Consider the following 8,638-nt stretch of genomic DNA (forward strand, 5'->3'; position numbering starts at 1 on the left):
CAAAAAATAATCCATAAAAAAAGTTCAGTAAAAAACAAGATCTCATTGCCGCATTCACCATAAGCATTCTTGTGAAGAGACAAGTCTAAGCCTAATTGGCTCATTTGTGGCACCAGAGAATGTCGGGTGTGTCCCAACAGTACTCAATATGTTCTCAGATGTTCTCCAGTTATGTTTTATTATTCTCATCATGACGCCCCTGTGGACTAGACATTTCCTGACCCACATTTGGCGAAAGGCAAAGGACTGTGGATCAAGGAGTGATTGGCAAGACAGTAGGGCACCGTCCAGAAATGCTTCAAGCTCTGGGTGTGGAGGGGATGTCTTGGTTGACACGCCTCTTCAACATTGCGTGGAAGTCTGGGACGGTGCCTAAGGAGTGGCAGACCGGGTGGTGGTTCCCCTCTTCAAAAAGGGGGACCAGAGGTGTGTGCCACTACAGGGTATCACACTTCTCAGCCTCCCTGGTAAAGTCTACTCCAAGGTGGCTGGAAAGAGGGTTCGGCCGATATTCAAACCTCGGATTGAAGAGAAACAATGCGGATCCGTCCTGGCCGGGAACAACGACCAGATCTTTACTCTCGCAAGATCCTGGAGGGGGCCTGGGAGTATGCCCAACCAGTCTACATGTGTTTTGTGGATCTGGAGAAGGCGTATGACCGGGTCCCCCGGAGATTGTGGGAGGTGCTGCGGGAATATGGGTGAGGGGGTCCCTTCTCAGGGTCATCCAATCTCTGTATGACCAAAGCGAGAGCTGTGTCCGGGTTCTCGGCAGTAAGTCGACTCGTTCCAGGTGAGGGTTGGCCTCCGCCAGGGCTGCCTTTGTCACCAATCCTGTTTGTAATTATATGGACAGGATATCGAGGCGTAGTCGGGGGGGAGGGGTTGCAGTTTGGTGGGCTCGGGTCTCATCGTGCTTTTTGCAGATGATGTGGTCCTGATGGCATCATCGGTCTGTGACCTTCCAGCACTCACTGGATCGGTTCGCAGCCGAGTGTGAAGCGGCTGGGATAGGATCAGCACCTCTAAATCTGAGGCCATGGTTCTCACAGGAAACCGATGGAGTCTTCCCGGTAGGGATTGAGTCGTTACCTCAAGTGAAGGAGTTTAAGTACCTTGGGGTCTTGTTCGCGAGTGAGGGACCAGAGCGTGAGATTGGCTGGAGAATCGGAGCAGCCGGTGCGGTATTACATTCTGTTTATCCACCGTTGTGACAAAAGAAGCTGAGCCAAAGACAAAGCTCTCGATCTACCGGGCAATTTTCGTTCCTACCCTCCCCTATGGTCATGAAGGCTGGGTCATGACCGAAAGAACGAGATCAAGGGTACAAGCAGCCGAAATGGGTTTCCTCAGGAGGGTGGCTTGCGTCTCCCTTAGAGATAGGGTGTGAAGCTCAGTCATCCGAGAGGAGCTCAGAGTAGAGCCACTGCTCCTTCGCATCGAAAGGAGCCAGTTGAGGTGGTTCGGGCTTCTGGTAAGGATGCCCCTGGGCGCTCCCTAGGGAGGTGTTCCAGGCACGTCCAACTGGGAGGAGGCCTCGGGGAGACCCAGGACTAGTGGAGAGATTATATCTCCAACCGGCCTGGGAACGCTCTGGATCCCCCAGTCGGAGCTGGTTGATGTGGCTCGGGAAAGGGAAGTTTGGGGTCCCCTACTAGCTCCTGCCCCCGCGACCCAGTACCTAAGCGGATGAAGATGGATGGATGGATAGGCAGAAAGATGAGGAGAATACATGTATTTGCTGCTTGGCATTTCCCAGGTGATGCTTTGCCACTGCTGGCTAATCTTTTTTACAACTTGTGAGAGTGCAATCTAGAGGAGTGCGTAAATCTGTTTTATTTTCCGTACAGTGGAGTTGATAAAGTGTATCGTAAAGCAAGCCCTCAAGGGAATACAGACACCCACTAAACCCACTAAAGTTTCCACCCCACATGTTGGCCCCTACTGCCAGTTGCAGTGTTCAATGTGAATGCATGTGACAGACTGTTTCATATTTACAGAGATCTGTCCTTGGATTTCTTTCTGACATTGGCATTCTTTGTAGAGAGTGCACTCTCAGCATTGAGTTGGATCAATTAAAATACCACCGTGGAAGAGCATCTCTATCTATCCATCTATCTATCCATCTATCTATCTATCCATCCATCCATCCATCCGTCAATCCATCCATTCATCCATCTATCCATCCATCCGCATTTTAAAGAAATTGGTAATCCATTTTTTTCCTTGTGCAATACAGTTCCATCCATTGAATTAAATCCTATCAGTAACTCTTTTGGTATAAAATCTCACCCCAGAACAGTGTACTACAGCCTTGTAAGTCCTGTGAGAGGGAATCTATGCCTAACGCATGAAGGCACTGTTTAACAAGGCACTGTTGGTAAGAAATAGTGGATAGGAATACTAGTTATAACGAAGAAGCTTTATTTAAGCCTGCCAAATTAGGTGCTACAAAATCAGCACCGTAGACAATTGTGCTTGTGTTTAACTCTGCACTCGTTAAATTAAGGAATGTAGGGACTAATTAGGATCCTCATCACAGAACAGTCAAAATTCCCATGGTGCCTGCCTTGAAGCAGTATCACAGTGACCCACACTACTGCCTAGAGACAAAGTGTTGTTTATAAACCTGTGTTGGCAATTAGTATTTAAAGTGATAGTGACATATGAGTTGTGAGAAACAGCTGCAGCAGTTTACTCAGTTTAATTTAGATTATGTATTTTTGTTTGGTAATGAGTAATGTGTTTATCAATTATGTGTGATAAATGTATTCTTTATTTCTTACACTTGAGTTGCTTTGTCTTTACTTTGCTGAACAAGTTTACATTGTGTGACATTTTTAAATTTTTTACATTTTAGTGCTCATACAATACCCGAAAATATGCAAAACAATATTTTAGTTTTTGTCAATGTCTTCATTAACGTTTTTCTACAAAGCCCTGTTTTATTCAACCAAAGAAGCAACATTTCTGAAATCTAGATGCTGTCCAAACACAAGCAACCATACTGACTAACAAAAGAGTTTAAAATTGTTAACATTTCAATTGAAATGAGGAACTGATCAAAGAATAAGTAAGCCAGATCCCATATCTGACATTTAGATGCCAGCTTTTGGTATTTCTGTCAGGTCCATTAAGTCAAGAAAAAAGCAGACAAGAAAAAGAAAGAAAGCTTTAAGAAAATTTATTGTATATATTATGAATTAATTTTGGCGGTGTGACTCTGTTCAGAGGACAGCGGCAGCTGTGTTAGGGGACGCTCACATAGTTTAAGCCTGGGAGAGCTAAACTATTCCCCCATATGAAAAGAGCCGCAACGTTGACATAGAAGCATGTTAGATTAGATAATACTTTCTTCATCCCACAGTGGGGAAATTCCCTTTTTACAGATATGTCACGTTATACACAACAAGGTGGAGCTGGGGAGGAGGTGGGTTGGATAGATGCGAGCAGCAAGCAGTTAGAGGCAAGGTAAAGCAGCTTAAGTAGCAATTTAGCAGGGAGGGGAGTTGACCAGCTGATGCGCTGATGCAGATCAGCTGGTGCAACCGTGTTGTTGGCCAATAGCAGTTAGCAGTGTTTTGACTACTTGGCCTGCCAAAACTGACACTAATGTTCAATTTGACAGGTTTTGAGTTTTTTTATTGACATATTTTGGTCAATGCTGAAACAGTACTGAGGTAACGGGCACTGCAGACCCACATCGGGGCTGCCGGTTGGTCTGGCTGATAAGACAACTTTTCGTTTTTAGTTCTGTTGGAGAATATCTTGTGGATATGCTGAGGTAGCCCAAGTCTGTACACCTAAAAGAACCATAAAGGTGTCGCGGCTTTACACATAACAGGAGAGTAAGGGAATTGTCAATCAAGTACAGTGTATACACATTCACATTGTCCCGAGGAGAAGTCTCATCAAATGAAATGACTGGGAATGCACCATTTGTGTGGTGCTCAAGTGTTAATTGTAGACCTGAATGATGGAATTCTTAATAAACAGGGGTAAAAATAGTCATTAGTTAATATAGTTAGTATAAGATTGCACACAACACTTGACATTAAAATAGTAAAAGTATGCATTTTTCATTTATAACAATAGGGATTATTGCATTGCTAACTGTTCAGAAAAAAACTTTCATCTTTGTTCCTACTGTACTTCTCCCATCAACTTTTCCATCATAGCTAAACCTTTACAAGCCCAGATTTTAGATTTTAAACATCACATCACTTTCAACTCATGCTGTCAGATCAGTAATAATCAAAGAGGGGAAATGAGATGATGTAACTTAAACAGCACAGGAGCTCAGGTCAGGTTCTCAGTGTGATCTTGTCAAAGCCTTTCTGTCTTGCATGAAAAGGGCAGGAAGTACAACATTGTGACATGCCCTTCTCTAGGAAAGTTGCTTTCATGATTTGTAAGATTATGGAGCCAATGGTTGTCACAGAATGTTTTGTTTAGGTATGTCACACATGCCTATACTAAAATTATGTTCATCATGTGACTGTATTAGCCTACTTGTAGAGTTTTGATAATTGTGTTTTTTTTCTTGATTGTTTGGTTTCTACATGTCAGAAAAAAAAATGTCCCTCAAGATGTCCTGACCAACCGTCCAAAATGTAAACACAGTATTTTTTACAATCAAATACCGTAAGAATAAGAAAAGCAAGAAAAACAGTTAATTTCAGTTTTGCATAACAATAAATATATATCTATATATATATCTATATCTATATATACATTTTTTTTTTATTGTCTCTTGATTAATTGACTACTTCATTCAGCTCATGTTGCATAAAAAAAGAAAGATCAAAATAATGGAGTTGCTTGCTTGCCATACTGTACAGTATATGAGTCAATGCAAGTCATTTTAACCCAAATAATCATAAATTAAATTGCTTTGTAGCACATGTACTACTGAAAATACTGTAATATTATCAAAAATCTATGTTTGTCACAAACCTCAAACTCCCCTCTCAGGTTTAATAACGTTTGGTTGCAATGTAAAATAATTTATCCCAGTAGGAAAAAAGCAATAAGTCTATAGCTGTTATAAACCAAGAGCAGTAAAGCTGTTGTTACATTCCTTGTAATATATCATAGCACAGATATGGCTGTGTTACGTATATTTAGGCATAACAACAATTTAGTTGCAAGGTACAATGAGATAGTTTATCAAGTGCTGTGATGCTTTCATTGTTTTTGTCTACACATACAACAAACATACAACACAAGACACATTGGCTTATTCGCTGATAGTCAGACAGTGATATATTGTTTACCCATTAAATAACAATGTCATTCATATTTTGGACTGGAATACTGTCTACACTGCCAAACAGGTTTTTCCCTTAAGTTTACTTTGACTATGACAAGACACTGTGCTGATCAATGATCATCAGAGCACTCAGTCTGTCCATCTCCATCTACTATAATGTATCCTATAACTGCCTATAGAAAAAGAGATTTCAGAGATCAGAAAGATCATCTCATTACATTAGTTTTAGAATCGGATGTTTAAAACACATATTAGCATTAAATACTGTCAGAATTAAGTTGAAAAAGGACCTTTCATTTGCACATTCACTAGATACATGATTGCAATATCAAGCCCATCCTTATCAAACACACAAAGTAGTGTGAGTGAGCTGCTAGATTTCTGGATGTAGTGTGACAAGACTGTGTATATGTCCTCAATTTGCTGATGGTGTGTTCTATGTGAGTCTATAAAAAGAGATGATAGAAAAGATAGAGCACCTTCTTACACATGGCCCCGGGCATCCCACTGTAGCACTACTTACAAAGAATTGTCCAAAACCTCATTATCTATATTACATGTATCTAGACAATTATTATGCTTTAATGAAAAAATCTTTTATTTGTTGATGATAAGAGCAACACTAGGCTCTGCATCATAAACAGCTGGCTTCCTTGACCTCAGGGACAAAATGTAGCTCGGTGTAATGAAGTGTGTCAGGGAAGCTGATTCCTTCCAGTCTCCACAAGTGCATCAGTTGTATAAAAGACACATTATGTAAACAACGTAAAGGCTTCACCTCTTCTTGTTCCATTTGTCATTGTACATTTTCAACACATAATTTGATTCTCTGTTGTGATAAAGCGTGTTCCATAATGTCTTTCACAAGTAACAGAAATAAACTTATTCTTGTGCCGTAGGAAGCCAACTTTGTATTACGACAAAACATCTTTATGTGTTTTTTTTCTTTTGTGCCTTCAGGCAGATGAGAGAGAAAAAAATTGTACGATAAGCCCATATATTAACAAAAGGCACTTCATGCCTTCTAAGTTGCAGCTTTTTCTCTTTTTTTCTCTACTTTTTAACCAGTACAGTTTTTGCTTCCTTCAAACAGTCCTGTTGCAGATTTCAACCATGATCTTTGACATCACTGAAGTGTACACTAAAGCCTCAGCTTTAAAACAAATAAAAGACAAAATAGACCCATTGCATGTCAAGGCCACAAAAGTTCATCCCACCCACTGAAAAACAACTTCATGACAGCAAACTCTTGCCGTGCAGGATCCTTTATGCATTGTGGGCATTCTTTCCAAACGGACCAGAGTGCCCAGATATCAAATGGAAGTTTTATACACAAACAACTGTTGGCTGTTGTCTTGTTTACTGTATTTAAATTACATTAACTGAATTTGCAAGTGTGGGTTGAGTTCCTGCGGTGAATTAAATGACATTTAACATTTAACCATGACCAGACACAATTTTTTTAAAACCTCTTTTTATTGAGAAATATAGATTATGAACATAGATATAGGTATATGAGTTTTTCTTTTTCTTACACACAAAACACCCCTCTCCCCGCCATTCCCATCCCCCCTGACTGAAACAAATAAGAAAGTATTAACAATAAAGACAAGTATAAAGGAAATACATACATAGACTTGAAACATAAAAAAACAAATAGGATTTCTATGAAGGGCGGCATGCTGGAAGTGGTATTTGACTCAGATTTAACATTTCATCCTCACAAATCAAAAAAGTTGTCCTCTCCTATTTTCATCAATTAAGAATCATCTCCAGAATCAAATCCATGCTCACACGCTCCGACTTGGAAAAAGTCATTCATGCATTTATCTTCTCCAGACTAGACTACTGTAACTCCCTCCTTTCGGGCATCAACCGTAGGTCACTCTCTCTCCTCCTAACTGATTCAGAACGCAGCAGCAACAATTTTAACTTTTTTTTTTCTCTTTTTTTTGCCCCCACTGTTTAGCTGTCATTTTACTGACCTATTTTGCCTTGCTTTTCTGTCAAAGTATTAAACTTTGTTTTTAAAGTTGCTATTTAAATAGTTAATATTGTTGTTATCATTATTATTATTATTATTATTATTATTATTATTATTATTATTATTATTATTATTATTATTATTATTATTATAGTGAGTGAGCAAATTTAAACAGGTGAATTTTGAGGTGGGATAGTTCCAGAGCCTGGGAGCAGTGCAGCTGAAAGCCCTGGCCCCCATGGTGCTGAGACATGCAGTGGGGGCAGTTAAGAGACCAACAGAGGAGGAATGCAGAGAGCGGGAGGGATTGTAATCCTTGAGGAGGTCAGAGATGTAGGTCAAGGCTAAATTCTGGAGGGCTCTGAAACTGAGCAAAAAGGTTTTTGTAATCAATCCTGTATTGAACAGGGAGCCAGTGTAGCTGGATGAGAATGGGGGTGATGTGGTCAGTAATGATTCAGGCAGCAGCTTTTTTGGAAGATTTGAAGCCAGGTAAGCAGTTTGGTAGGAATGCCAGAAAGCAGCATTACAGTAGTCAATTCGCGATGTGATGATGGCGTGGCCCGAGACTTTGTGTGACAGTGTTGGATTGAGACAAAATTGTGGTTCAAATAGTACTAACAGATAATTTTAAATGATGATCTAAGGGCGCCTGGTAGAGCATGCGCCCCATGTACAGAGGCTCAGTCTTCGATTCTTGATCAACCCTTGGCTCCTTGTTGTTCTCCCTCTCTCTCCCCCGTCATGTCTAAGCTGTCCTATAAGTAAAGGCCTAAAATGCCAAAACAAATAATCTTTAAAGGATTCTCTAGAGATGACAATGTCAGCCTGTTGGTCGGTCAGTACAACCTCACAGAGCTGCAGCTTGAAGGTTTGCCATATATTATCTGTATGCCTTTGTAAATGTCATTAAAGGTGTGCTTACACAGTTCTCACAACTGTGTGTATGTAAAAGGAAGCCAGCCATTGATTCTATATGTGAGGGTGGCCAGTGGGTAGACTATCTGCAAACAAAAGCTTTTGGTAAATTGCCTTATTATCTAATTATAACTAGGAGAGCATAAAAGGCAGCTGAGGCACAATTATCGGAATTCTTAAAGGAGAATTCCGGTCGATTCCAACATGTAGCTCTGGTGTTTGTAAATTTGGAGTGCTGTCAGTAGAGAGAAAAAAGACAACAATCGGTGCTGTCTACACCGTGTTATCCTCCTGCTAACATTAGCACCCATCAGGCGTAAACAGGGCAAGTTTTAAATGTGTTTTTAGCATCTAAACATGTTCGTAATGTCATTAAAAGTGCCTACCCATGTGCAATGCTTCCTTTCAAGTGAACAAAGTGAATTGGACTGCTGTACATGTGAAAGAAATGCATGAAAGTTGTG

General features: G+C 40.5%; 1 protein-coding gene across 3 annotated transcripts in view; it reads left to right on the forward strand.

Moving 5' to 3' along the window:
* The window catches only part of grid1a (glutamate receptor, ionotropic, delta 1a), a 251,913-nt gene that overhangs the window by 154,718 nt on the left and 88,557 nt on the right, over positions 1 to 8,638 (forward strand). The gene's annotated exons all lie outside the window — the stretch shown is intronic.

Source organism: Etheostoma spectabile, chromosome 17, assembly GCF_008692095.1.
Source record: "Etheostoma spectabile isolate EspeVRDwgs_2016 chromosome 17, UIUC_Espe_1.0, whole genome shotgun sequence".
In the NCBI taxonomy this organism is placed as follows: domain Eukaryota; kingdom Metazoa; phylum Chordata; class Actinopteri; order Perciformes; family Percidae; genus Etheostoma; species Etheostoma spectabile.